The following is a 12,937-nucleotide window of genomic DNA, read 5'->3' as shown; positions in this document are numbered from 1 at the left end:
TAAGCCAAATCCCCCATGTGAATGATTGAGAAATCAGGACATTAGGTGTGCTGCTAACAGCACAAACCGGTGATCCAGCTACAGTCATGTATTATTTTACACGCTTGACACCTAAATCTCACTGACTTCCATGGCAGGGGTGAGTACTCAGCCCTTCTGCAGAAGATACTGTAGGGTTCCTATCAGGACTGTTGAGAAAAACATGGGTAGTGATGAACCAGGATGAGCTGGATGTTGGTGAGTTGCTGGGGTGGGCTGAGGCCAGCGGGTTGCAGTTCAGCCCCCACCCAGTTGCTTGTTCACTTTCCCCCAGACAGACGAGGAAGAGAATTGGAAGGCCAAAAGTGAGAAAAACTCGTGGGTTGAGATGAAGGCAGTTTAATAAGTGAATGGGGGGAAAAAAAAAAAAAAGAAAATCCCAACTGATGCAAAGGCAATCACTCATCCCCTCCCACCAGCAGACAGATGCCCAGTCTCCCAGAAGCGGCTACTCTGGAAAAAAAATGTCTCTGATTTATTGCTGAGCATGATGTATATAGTGTGAAATATCTCTCTGGCCAGTTTGAGTCAGCTGTCCCTCCCAACCTCTTGCCTACTCCCAGCTTACTTGCTGGGACAGCAGAGTTAGAAACAGAGAAGGCCTTGATGCTATGCAAGCACTGCTCAGCAGTAGCAAAAACATCAGTGTGTTATCAACACTGTTTTGGTCACAAATCTAAACCACAGCACCGTACATGCTGCTGTGAAGAAAATGAACTCCACCCCTACCAGACCCAGCGCAGCTGTTCACATCACGTAGGCACTGCCTGGCAGAGTCAGATACTTTTTCTCTAGCACTGAAACCACCAGCTTTGAAAATAGGAATTTTTTTTTTCCCCTTGCCTCTTCTCTGACCTTTAGAACAAGGGAGGCAGAACTCTTAAAAGATTTACAGTTTTCTTCACTATACAAATCTGTGGCTGACATCTTGCTTCTACGATATGCAGATTTCCACTGGGAAAGAGAAAAGGCTATTCCAGGCGCAAAGATCACCTACCCACCAGATTTCAGGACTGTGCTCCAAAGCCTGGGAAATGAGAGTTTTTAAAAGAAAACTTCTACAAGTTTTTGACCTAGACAACAATATATACGTTTTCCCCTAGGTTCTTTCTTGGAAATGACTTAAAATTTTCCAAAAAAATTATCAAAAGAAGTCCAAACAAAATCAGCCAGAGGCATCCAGCCAGCAGGAGAAATTACAGCTAGAATGACTGAACTTTGGCAAAGCTGTAAGATCCTTATAATGGAAAGTATTGGGTAACTTTAGTGAAAGGCCAAAACCAGTTGAGGAACAAAGAAAGAATGACCATGGTGGCCAGTGATTTTAATCTTCCATCTATCATGCAGCCCTGTAAAGGGAAGATACAACCCAAACTGTTTTTGGAGATATCTATGGAGAGGACACAAGGGAACAAGCTGATTTTGACCTTTCTTTTGTCACTCCAGGCTGTCAGGTCTTCTCAAAGCCCTACAAAGCTTTCTCCCCCAGTAGAAAAGTCAGTTTTCTCTACTTGAGAAATTTATGAGAAATGTGATACATGCACCCATATCTTTCGTAGATCCATGTAAAATTACCTACAAACCTACCTGAGCAATGAGTTACAGCCTTCAGCTCATGCTTCCAGGCTCAGCATTAGGCTACTCAGACCTCCCCAGGCAGAATATAGACCTTCCTTTTCTCTACTTGGGAGATGGATGCTCAGCATGCAGCTGGCTTGCAGAGTCTTGTGTAAAGGATATTCCAGGCATTTCAGTTTAAAGTTCAGCAAACAAGCACAGTTACTAGCCCATTTCAATGCAGGTGCTACAATGGAGTATTGGGATTGAAAAAACTTTCTCATGCTCTGGCAACAGCACATCTGCTTCTGCGAACTTAGTGCAGTGAGGCCGCCAGCTCTCTGCCTCCCAGAGGGGCAAAACCACAGAGACCAAGAGCAAAGCTCCGTATTAGTCATCAGCTCTGTTGTTACTGCAGAGGGAGTTGGGATGGAGAGGGAAGGATCGTGCTACACTTTTATAAAATAACACTTTGAAGTGCAGAGTTTTCATGCTGTCGTTTGAAATACTGTTTTCTTCGCAGAAAGAGACCAGGTATGCTTGTTGACAGAGCAATTTTTGGTCAAAACCTCTAAAAATCAGCATGAACTGCAGAACAAGTATATGAACACCTGTTCATTCAAACTTTCCCTTATGATCTGGAGATCTCTGGGGTTTCTTGGGCAATGGAGAACTGCAAGAGCAGGGAGGAGTGTGAAGCACGGAGCAGCAGTAGACACCATGTTCAGCCCATGTGCCATATGCAATGCAAGCAAGAAGCATTTCCCAGGGGAAGGAAAACAAGACAAGGCACCAGAGGAACCACCTGACCACTGTTCCTGGGGGCTGTTTATAGGTTTAGGTATTGAAGGCTTTGTTTCTTGTGCTGCCATTGAATTTTCTGAGTTTAGGAGGGTTACTAGCTTTGCATTGCATTGGGCTTTAGAAAGTATACATTAAAATTGGTAACAGACAGCTGGTCTGCTCATAATGTTCTTTTTTCCCCTTGAGATACTTGTCTGTGTAATAAAATTCCATTTTTCTATTTATTAAATGGGTGTTGTCAAAGTACTTGCAAAGAAACAAATATCCAGATATATGCGGAAGTATCAGAGAACAAAAATCACTTGGATAGCAAACTTACAACACAGAGTCACTTATGCTGGAGGGAACCTCAGGAGGTCCCTTGTCCAGCTTCCTGTTCCAAGTAGGGTCAGTTGTGAGAGCAGACCAGGTTGCTCAGTGCTTTGCCCGGTTGGCTCTTGAAAACCTCCGAGGATGGAGACTGCACAGCCTCCCTGGGCAACCTGTACCCCTGCCTGGATGTACTCAGGCAGAAAACATTTCTTCCTCCAGCCTGCCTAGGTCCCAGCACTGCTCCCAAGCACGTTGAATACACTCCTCAGTTTGGTTTCATCTTGGGACTTAATGAAAGTGCACCCCATTGCCTCCTTCAGGTCAGTTATAAAGGTATAAAATAGGATAGATCTAACTTGTAACTGGTTTCCAGAAAAGGGTGGCGGGGGACACCATTAACCACTGCCCTTTGAGCCTGATGATCCAGCCAGTTCTTCATCCATCTTGACCACAACAACTCATCTTGAATATAAATATACTGTGGGAGACTGCATCAAAAGCATTCCTAAAATTGAGGTGACATCCGCTGCTGCCCCCTCATCCTCAGGTCCAGTCATTTCTTCACAAGGCACTGAGTTTGGTAGGGCATGATTTACCCTTGGTTCCCAGTCACCACCTCCTGCTTCATCTGCCCAGAAGCCAATGAGACTTGCTCAAGCATTTTCCTGGAGATCAAAATGCTGCTTACTGGCCTGTAGTTTCCCAGATTGTCCTTCTTGCCCTTTTTGAAGATGGGTGCAACCGTCATCTTTCTCCAGTCACTGGTGACCTCCCACAATTTCCATGACCTTTCAGAGATGACCTGCAATGACATATTACAATGACATAAACCAGTTCTTTGGGGACACTTGGACAAACCCTATCTAATTCCATGGACTTGCAAACATCAAGGCTTCCCAAGAAACCACTGACTCAATTCTTTGCCCCTTTTCTGAATTTCCCTTCTCCCTGGCCGTTGCTGCTAGGCAAGAAAGGCCTAAGAGACCTTGATGAAGACCAAGGCAAAGAAGACATTGCTCAGCCTTGCATGTGCTGGCACTGCTACATTCAGCAGTGGGTCGAGCTTGGAGACTACAAGGTGTTCCTGACAGTGATCTTCTCTCTCTTGACTTTACCAGACAAGTCCTAAGAAGAACCTGCTGGAGATATGCTCAGGTCAATGTACATTAGCTGTGGGGTGTTTGTGGCAATGCAGCAGGGATGCTTCGAGTCAGTTTGCTTTCGCCCAGCTCATAGAAGCAATAGTATATGTTGTAGTAAAGGCAGGACATCGGAGTGAATCTGCTATGGAGCCGTACAATTTCTGTTTACTCCTGCAAGCCTTCCTCAACCCAGCCAAAGCGCTTAACTTTATGTTATCGTATTTTAGATTACAGATTGGTAGTATTTGTGTTTGCAATTAAAGCAAGCTAAAACTTGTAAGCCATTTTCATGCCCTATTGGCCCAGATGGTGTTTCTTTCAGAGAACTAAAACACAGAATGCAAAATTTTGCTGGTAGTTGATGTAGCCTCTTGGTCTCACAGGAAAAGGGAGGGAAAAGTTTTGAGTCATTCAGCAATAACCACAGGGAAATATAGCCCCATCCACATTCATTTCCAGAGAGGAATTTGAGGTTTGGATGATATAGAAGAGGAATTACTGCGGGAAAAGGACTTCCCAGGCTCTGCTGATAGAAGGACCTTCCAAAGTGCAGATGGATTTTATCGTTTCTGTAATTCTTCTAACTCTGTGTTTCTCATTTTATGAGTGTGAGCTGTCTCCCCTTCCCGTTGGGCTCATCCATCTTTGTTTAACCCTGATTCAGCAGCAGCTTGGTGCCTCCCGGGATGAGGGTGAGAACTGGCTGTATTTGCTGGCTACGGGAACAAACATTACCTTGCCTGCGAGGAACTGAGCTGCTGCCAGCAAACAGAGTCAGCTAGCAGAGCCTTGGCCATAACTGCAGCCACCTCTCATTTCCCGCTCCTGCAAGGAGTGAGCTCCTTCTGACTAACAGTGCTTTCTGGTAACTCTCCATGATGCCTTGGACCTTTTCACAGCCTTGGGGTGAAGGAAAAGGACACGGAAGTACAACCTCCAATTTCAGAAAAAGTGTTCAACATCTTCCAGAAGAAATTACAACTGTGACAAATTGATGGATGGCCAGGTTCTAAACAGGTATAAGCATTCAGAGAGTGGTACTTACCTGTCTTGACAAATGTCCCAGGTAACAATGGGACCCTAATGCCATTCTTTTTAGCTGTACAGTTGGGTGCTCATCTAGGGTTGGCTGTGTACCCACTTCCATAACATCTTAGCTCCAAGCTTTAAAAAAAGGAAATAATTACAGTAAAACTCTACTTCTATATTTATTCAAAGTAAATTATCTTATTATAGTGTTTGAGGTATTCATTTGGGTGAGAAGAGTTATGCATTTACAAAGATGGCAGAGCACTAATATCACCTTGGTCTTACTGAAGTCAGAAACAGCCCAATTTTCATTGCAATGCATTTGCTGTGTATACTAGGAGGAACTGTTTGAGCTAAGCTAAATCACAAACATGAGCTTTGCATAAGTTATTTGGAAAAAATATCGAGTCTGTAACCCTGTTTATGTCTTCTCAGCATGGATTCCAGTCCCAATTCAACTTTAAATCCATGAAATATGAAAATCATCTCTGCATTGATACCAGGTACAATACACAGTCCTGTGTTAGAATGGCATGGCCGTGATCCAACTTCTTTCATCCAGCTAGAAGCAGACTGCTCCTGTGAGCCCTCCATTTTCTGCTCTTTGAAGCTTCTTTGCTGACTTTGGAAGTTGCCCCAGAAACACAGCTGCTGTAGGAGATGATAATGCAGGAGATGAATTCATCCACTGACATAGCTCTGTGGGCATCTGATCACCAGACAAAAAATCTTGAAATGGATTTCTTATATGGTGGGGTCAAAATGTGAAGAATGCGGTACTGGGATATGATCTGCTCTGCTGACCAAGTAGGCTGCAGCATTTTATGCCGCTGGCAGCTTCTTTCAGGGTGGTGGCAGTTCTCGTAATGGGTTGCTTTTACCAAAAGGTGACTCTGAATCTGAAGAGTCTTGTGAAAACAAGACTGCAACTAATAACTACAAAGAATGAACGTGGAAGCTGAAAGTTCATAACCTGTGTGTGTCCAGGTGAACCCTATTGAGTGCGTTGGTTTGTGACATTTTAAATTATACGTTAAAGTCTCCATTCTTAATAGTTTTTGGCAATTTTATGGTGGTCATGTGAAACACCCTTATGACTCATATATTCAGGCGTATTCACTCAGTTGTAGACCCTGGCATTACCGAATCAGCTGAATGACTTCAAAACTACTCTCTCCTGCTGTTGCTGACAGTCGCTAATTGTTGGTTTTCTGGTAACTGAACATCTTTAGCTATCCTATAAACTGTCAGCAACCGATGTCTGATCTCATTTACACCCAAGCCTGGACAGATGTGCCGCCAGCGCAGGGTTGGGGAGCTCAGGGATCGCAGGTGAAGAGCCTCGTTCATAGCCTGTTGTGCTAAGCCTTCTGCAAGAATTGATTGGTCATGCAGCCAATACTTTTGTTTATGTTTTTCTTGCCAAGAGTGAACCGAAATGGTTTTTATATAATTACACGGCTTTACTTTGACTTGTGCTTCCCGGTTATGCTGATGGGCAGCATTTTTGGCTATTAGGAAATCTTACACTGTACATGGTGATGATATATGAATTGATATTGGAACAATAACTGAATTCCTTCATGGTTTATTAATACCATTCCGAATTTAAACAGTTTTGATTAAATGCTTGCTCAGACTCATGCTGTTTTATAGCCATGTAATGCTTTTTGGAAAGAGGAATTTTCTTCTAACTTGTTTGTGTAAATACCAGTCCTGATCAAAACATGGAATTTATGTGTTCAGGAAATTTTGCCATTAAAAATTTGTTTTTACTCTAAATCAAGAGAAATGTCATTTGAACCTATTTTCCCTACACCCCATGGTACAGAAATTAAAAATAGACTATTTAGGAAATGGTAACTTTTGGAGTTTGAAATTTTGGTTTAAAATTTTTAAATGTATGCTGCATTTCTTATCTTGTGTTTTTACATTTTTATATTGATATTACTCTATGCTGGGTTTAGTATTTTGAAATCTGTTTGTGACTTCAGTGGGACTATATTTTATTCTATTATTTTAAACAAATAATTAATTGTGGTTTCGGCTTGCTAGTCATTAAAGCATTTTATCTTCTTGATGTAACTGTCCCCTGTTTCTGTTAGGTTGAAAGAGTTTATCAGACTGCTCAGTTCCAACACAAACAGGAAGTACTTGGATGGGAGTGACATACCAGTCCTTTGCAAAAAACAGGAGACTGTGATCAGGGAAAGAGGTTTCATTTGGTGATAAAAGCAGCACACAGTAATGATTTTAAAAGATAGTACCAGCCAGTAAGGGAATAAAATACTTCCGCTATGGTGTTTGTATTACATTATGCTATGTTCTCATATGCCAACTGCTGTAGTGTATAACAAGCCATAAGTTATAGAACTGATTTTAAAATTAATACAAGACAAATAGGAACATAATTTCAGAATGCTGAAGTGGTTTCATAATGTATGATGAATTTTGTTTTCCTGAAATAGTCAACGTTTGTGCTGAAAGCCTTTGGGGGTGGAGTTCATCTGTATCAACATATTTTTCCATTCCATATTGCATTTGCAAATATTTTGATGGAAAAGTCAGCCAGTGTTTTAGGTACTGTTCTAAGACAGGATGGCAGTTTATTAAAAGCTGTGTATAAAGGAAATGAACACATTTCAAGGACATATGCAGACATGGATGCAGATATTGCTGCTAGTTTCCTGAGAGGCAGACTGAGCTGCCGTTAAAGTCAACGGAAAAGATCCTATTTACTTTTAATCTATTACAGGAGTGGGTATTGTTCAGTTCTTTAAAAGCTATTAAATATCTTGGTTGAAATTCAGCTACTCTTCAAAGATGCTCTTTTTAGAGCAGTTTTACTACTTTTGATCTTTCTGACAGTGCTAGCTCTGGAGACCCCAGTAAGGCAGCATCTTTGCAGACAACCTTTGCTTTAAACTTTCACATTCAACAGCTTGGAAGACCAGAAGCCGTCACTAAAATCTTGGCCCTTCTCAAGTCAATGGGATATCTGCCACCGGTTTCAGCAGAACCAGGATTTCACTGCATGTTGAGAGGATTACCTTTTTTTTGTATTTTATTGGCAGAAAGGAAAGCCATGCAAATCCAATACAGTTAAACAAACATATGATGGGTTCGGATGTGTAACTCATCTTTGTATCTGTATTAGAGGCAAATTGTGCTGGAACCTGCCCATGCTCATTGCAAGCAGGCGGCAGAGTGGTTGCTGATTCATAACAACACGCAAAGCTGTTTGAAAGCCAGAATTTCCCATACATCTGTAGCAAATAATGTTGCAACACCAGCAGTGATCTAGCAAAGATCAAGGCAAGGCCATATAGAGGGGAAGGTAATTTTATTTGAAAAACTGACAACATCTCGCTCATACACACACTCTTGTGCCCTTATGCTGGTGCTGAGAAGCACCACGATGGGTGTATACCCAAATTGATGCATTCAGGCATCCAGATGTGAGTACCCAAGTGGTCTGCTCGGGAATCCCTGGCAGGTAGGCCACCTGCAAAGTCTTCCCCACATCTGGTTTCTTCTTCGGTTAGCGACAATGAACTGGTTTTGTATGTGCCTCTTTTGTACCATCTAGGAATGAAGAGTCATTAGTTACTCCAGCCTGTCCCACCTCTGTCTCCAAATCTGGGTGTCCTGCAAAGCCGCACACAGATCAGCTGGGATCTTCATGGGCTGCTAATCCAGTGACCGTCAGCAGCTGTTGTGGTCATAAACCTTCCCATTCCCGCTCCATTTGTACCAGTCCTAATGCCGCTACTGCGGTTCTCTGCATGTTGATTCAAAATTCAACAGACTTTCTTTGTTTGCAACTTTGTCAAGGTCTATACAAATTTAAGCTACTTGTGAACAAGTACAGTCCCCTTTTTACTTATTTTACTTTGAAAGTCACTCTGTTCTGATGCTAAGATTAACTTTCCCTCTCAGGAAAAAGATCCATCTTTTAATGGATAGTTTGTCGAGACTGCAAAACTTCACTGAATAATTCCTATGTTTATATATATTTTTTGTATTACATCATATTGGAAGGCCTCGACAAGACATATTTTTGTGAGTTTATGTTAAAAAGAATAATCTTTTTCAGCTTAACTGCTTGGCTGTGCAATTAAGAGACATCCATTTGATGGGGCCCTCTGGTGCTAAGCCCTCTATGATAAGTAAAAGACATTGCTTTCTGTCAAACTGTAATCTTCACATACTTTTAAAAAAGATCTCAGATAAAGGAAGAAGATAATAAAGAAGTATCTTAAATCTATTGTCTATTGGCTAGTATAGTTTTTGCCTTTTATAGGCTGTTGCATGTGAAGAACTGTGTGAAGCTGACCAAATTAGAAACAAAACAGATAGCTTTCTATTGCACGAATGAATGAAGGCTTTAAAATGAAATGCAAGAACAACCTTCTGCCCGCAAAAATCAGTCCAAAAGTAAGATTTTGATTTATTTGATTCTACACATATTTTTGTCATTAAGCTTTGTAGCGTATTCTAAACTTCTGCTGCAGTGTTATGCATGTTGAGCCACCGATTCCCACATGGTGAGCTAATGGCAAAGAAAACACTTGTGTCACCACAGTTGAGGAAAAGAGAAAGTCTGAGGCAGGGACGCAGAAGATTTCAGTGCTCTCTCAGACACGTTAGCCAATATGGAGATGACACCATACTGGATTCCTGGGCTCTTCTCCCCTGTCTTAGGATGCCTGCATGAACTCTTTCCAGTCACAAGAGCAGAAAAGAGGACAGAATTTAATGAAACCACAGTAAGGAGAAGAAAAAAAAAAAAAAAAGAAAGAAAAGGAAAAGCCAGCTAAGATCAGCTAAGATCTTTAATTTTAGATAGCTGGGCAGAGTTAGCTGCACAGTTTTGGAATAAATGAGTCAAAATCACAGATGGTCATGAAAAAGAAGAACCAAAGCTGCTGATAGTACCAGCAGAGTTGCATCAGCTAAGCACGCGTGTGTGTGCACATGCAAACATCGGGATCCCCAGAACAAGAGCCTGTAGCCTGGTACAGAGCCCATTTACATCTGCTGGGGACCCACCGCTGCCAGTGGCTGCCCCTGGCCCTAGCCTTTGAGGGCAAGAGGCTCCTTGGACTCTTTCTTCTTTTTTTATAAACAGGGACAACAAATTGCAATTGTTAATGTATATGCCAAACCGTTCTCATCTTTCGAGTGTCTCAAATGATAATTTCCAGAAGTGTTTCTCTAAGTGGGTGCTATAGATATGTTAGGGGTTGGATATATGAACATCTCATTTATTTATTTGTTTGACTTAAAGTTTGGCTGTCCTATGGGCTTCTGCTTGCTCAGCTGTGTCAGTCCTGGGTTTGAAGAGGTGCAGAGACTGAGACAGCTGCCCTGCAGAAGCTCTTTTGTATTTTCTACTATCCGGCACCTGCAGTTTCCTTCAGAGGTGGGAGATGGGGGATGGATGGAGGGAGCTGTGGCAGCACAAGTCCTGGGACATTTCCCATCCTCCTCCAGGCGCATACAAGGGGCACTTTGCTGCATGATATACCAGGTGGTATCTCCTGGAGGAGAATCCAAGAGGGATGCAATTCCCTCCAAACCAAAATACAGTTGCAGCTACAGAGATGACCAACTTCACTTCCTAGCAGAGCTATTTCATCAAAGGTGGCCTACCTCCTCCTGATGGAAGGCCAGAGTAATTCTGTGAAGGTCTGTTGCTGTATGTCTTATCAGAAAGGAGCGTAAAAACAAGCAGTCCCAAAGTGACAGATCTATCCCCACAAACTCTGTGTGCATTTGTGATGTTGTTCTGTGAAGTCCTTTTACTGCATAAGCACAAAACTCCATTTATCGGTGAAAGTTCTGTCTTCACTAAAGGTGCTTGCCAGTGTTTACCGGTCCTCCTTACTGAAGTACCACCTAATGGACTGGGTGTTAAAAAACAAGTCCAAGGATCACCTGGCATGTGCTGCTGAAAGAGTTTTCACTACAACCAAATACTAAGGCTAGACTTCAAAGCCCCATTGATTAGATTTATTTTCTCCCCTTTTGCCTGCTTGCTTGTTTGCATCTGTGGGAATACGCATGCGTGCATGTGTTTCTCTAATTTTTTTCACAACTGTTTCGCAGTCTCCCTTCTGATGTCTTGGAGACCACACATTAAGGAACACTGGGTGTAGACTAATTGTAAGATTTTCCTAGTAGCATGAATTTAAGCTTGAAATCCCTTCTGCTATTTTCTTTTTCTTCCCACAAGCAATATCAAAATGCCAACAGACAGAGAGACATTTTTCATACAGGGGCATATTTATCTTGCATCATCCAATGTGCTCGCATGCTGCAAGCAAATACCCATCAGGGTACAGGACAACCAATAACTTACTTTGAAGTAAATTAAGGGCATGAACTTATAGCATAGCTGTGTCTTGGTGATAACTGCAGTTCCCATCCATTTTTCCTTCATGTAAAGTAGTTTGCCTGCAGTCCTGGCTGGGCAAGTTACCTTCTGCTGGATGCAAGGTAAGAGCCCACACAGAGGTACTGCACAGTGAGGTCATGGCTTGGAGAATTTGTTCATCTTTCTGATTTTTTAAGGCTCACCACAACGGAGGGCAAGGTTGCTGAAACACAAGCAAAGAAGCAATAAAATGCCATGGAAAAAAATGAAGAAATACACATTTAATTTAAAATATGTATCTATGTGCTATGCTCCTTCAAAGTAAAGTAAATGAACACACCACAGAAACAGAGCTTCACATTTCTTCTAGATATGGGATATTTGTTAACATTGTTAGATGGACACAAAGCCAGATGGCTTAATTTTGAATTGTTATATGGTGCTCTTTTTCCACTGTGCCTTACAAAAAATCATTTATGAAGCAAAAGAAAAAAAGGTCTTTATATTACGTAACTGTTAATTCAGCCTCAAAAAAGAAAAGGGGAAAAAAAAAGAAGCCATTTGGGATCCCATGGAAATATTATTGGATTGTTGCTGAAAATTGATTGCTTAAGACAAACATTGGATTAAATGACAACTATTATAATGGCACCTTCGTGGCCAGTACATGCATTCATGGGAAAGTGGTTAATATTCCCTGCAAAGCAGCTGAACTTTGCAGAAAGGCAAAAATCTGCACATGTTTTTTTCAGAGGGAGTCAATGTTTTCTGAAAATTCGTGCTGCTGGAGGTGCTCAGGAGCTCCAGATGACTGAACATCTCCTGCCACTAGCGCTTTCCCAATTGCTGCCCACCGGCCTCTGGCAGCCAGAGCACAGCCTAGACAAAGTCCTTAAGAAACAGTGCTGTTGGGTGGGAGGAGATGAAAATGAAGCAGAGAGGAGCCATGTGCATGTAGTGTGATGGTGACAGGGCCAGGAATAAACCTAGACCTCCTGACTCCCTACCTTGTGATCTCCCCCCTAGACGTCTTCCTGTTTTCCTTTGAAAATGTTGACAGCTTACTGGAGAGGAAAGTCTACAAACATTACACATTCCACTGTCAAAAAAAGGGCTTTGTTATTTGATATAGGAACTCTTTTAATTATTGTGGTAACTTCACAGCATGAGGTCACAAAGGGCAAATTTATTAGCAGCATTTATTAGCTATTTCTCCACGGGTAGCACACAAGTCCAAAAGAACTGCCTTGACACACTGGAGTTTTTTACGCAGTCCCATTCAAGAACATTTTAATGACAAGCAGCATAATTTTTTTGACTGGAAATAGTGAAATCGGTACTGATCCAGTGAGAACTGACCTGATTTTTCATGCACCACTTGAATCAACAACAAAAACTGTTCCAGCTCCTGCTTCTTTGGATTTTAGTTTCAGACAGAAAGAGATGCACACAAATCCAGAGACAGTTTTTCCCTGTGGGAGCCAAGAATTCAAGTAAAACTTCATACACCTCCCTCACACTAACTGTACTTCAATAGCCTGAGTTTTCAGACAAATGCAAACTTGTTATTAGCAGGACCAATTAGACATCTGGATAGCTAATTTAAATGCTTTCATTAGTCACAGAACATTTTTGTTGGTGGTTTTTTTTTAAATGAATATTTCTATTACATTTG

The sequence above is a fragment of the Phalacrocorax aristotelis genome, chromosome 2, assembly GCF_949628215.1.
Source record: "Phalacrocorax aristotelis chromosome 2, bGulAri2.1, whole genome shotgun sequence".
NCBI lineage: Eukaryota > Metazoa > Chordata > Aves > Suliformes > Phalacrocoracidae > Phalacrocorax > Phalacrocorax aristotelis.
The sequence above is the reverse complement of the archived record's forward strand: the minus strand, read 5'-3'. Positions refer to the sequence as shown.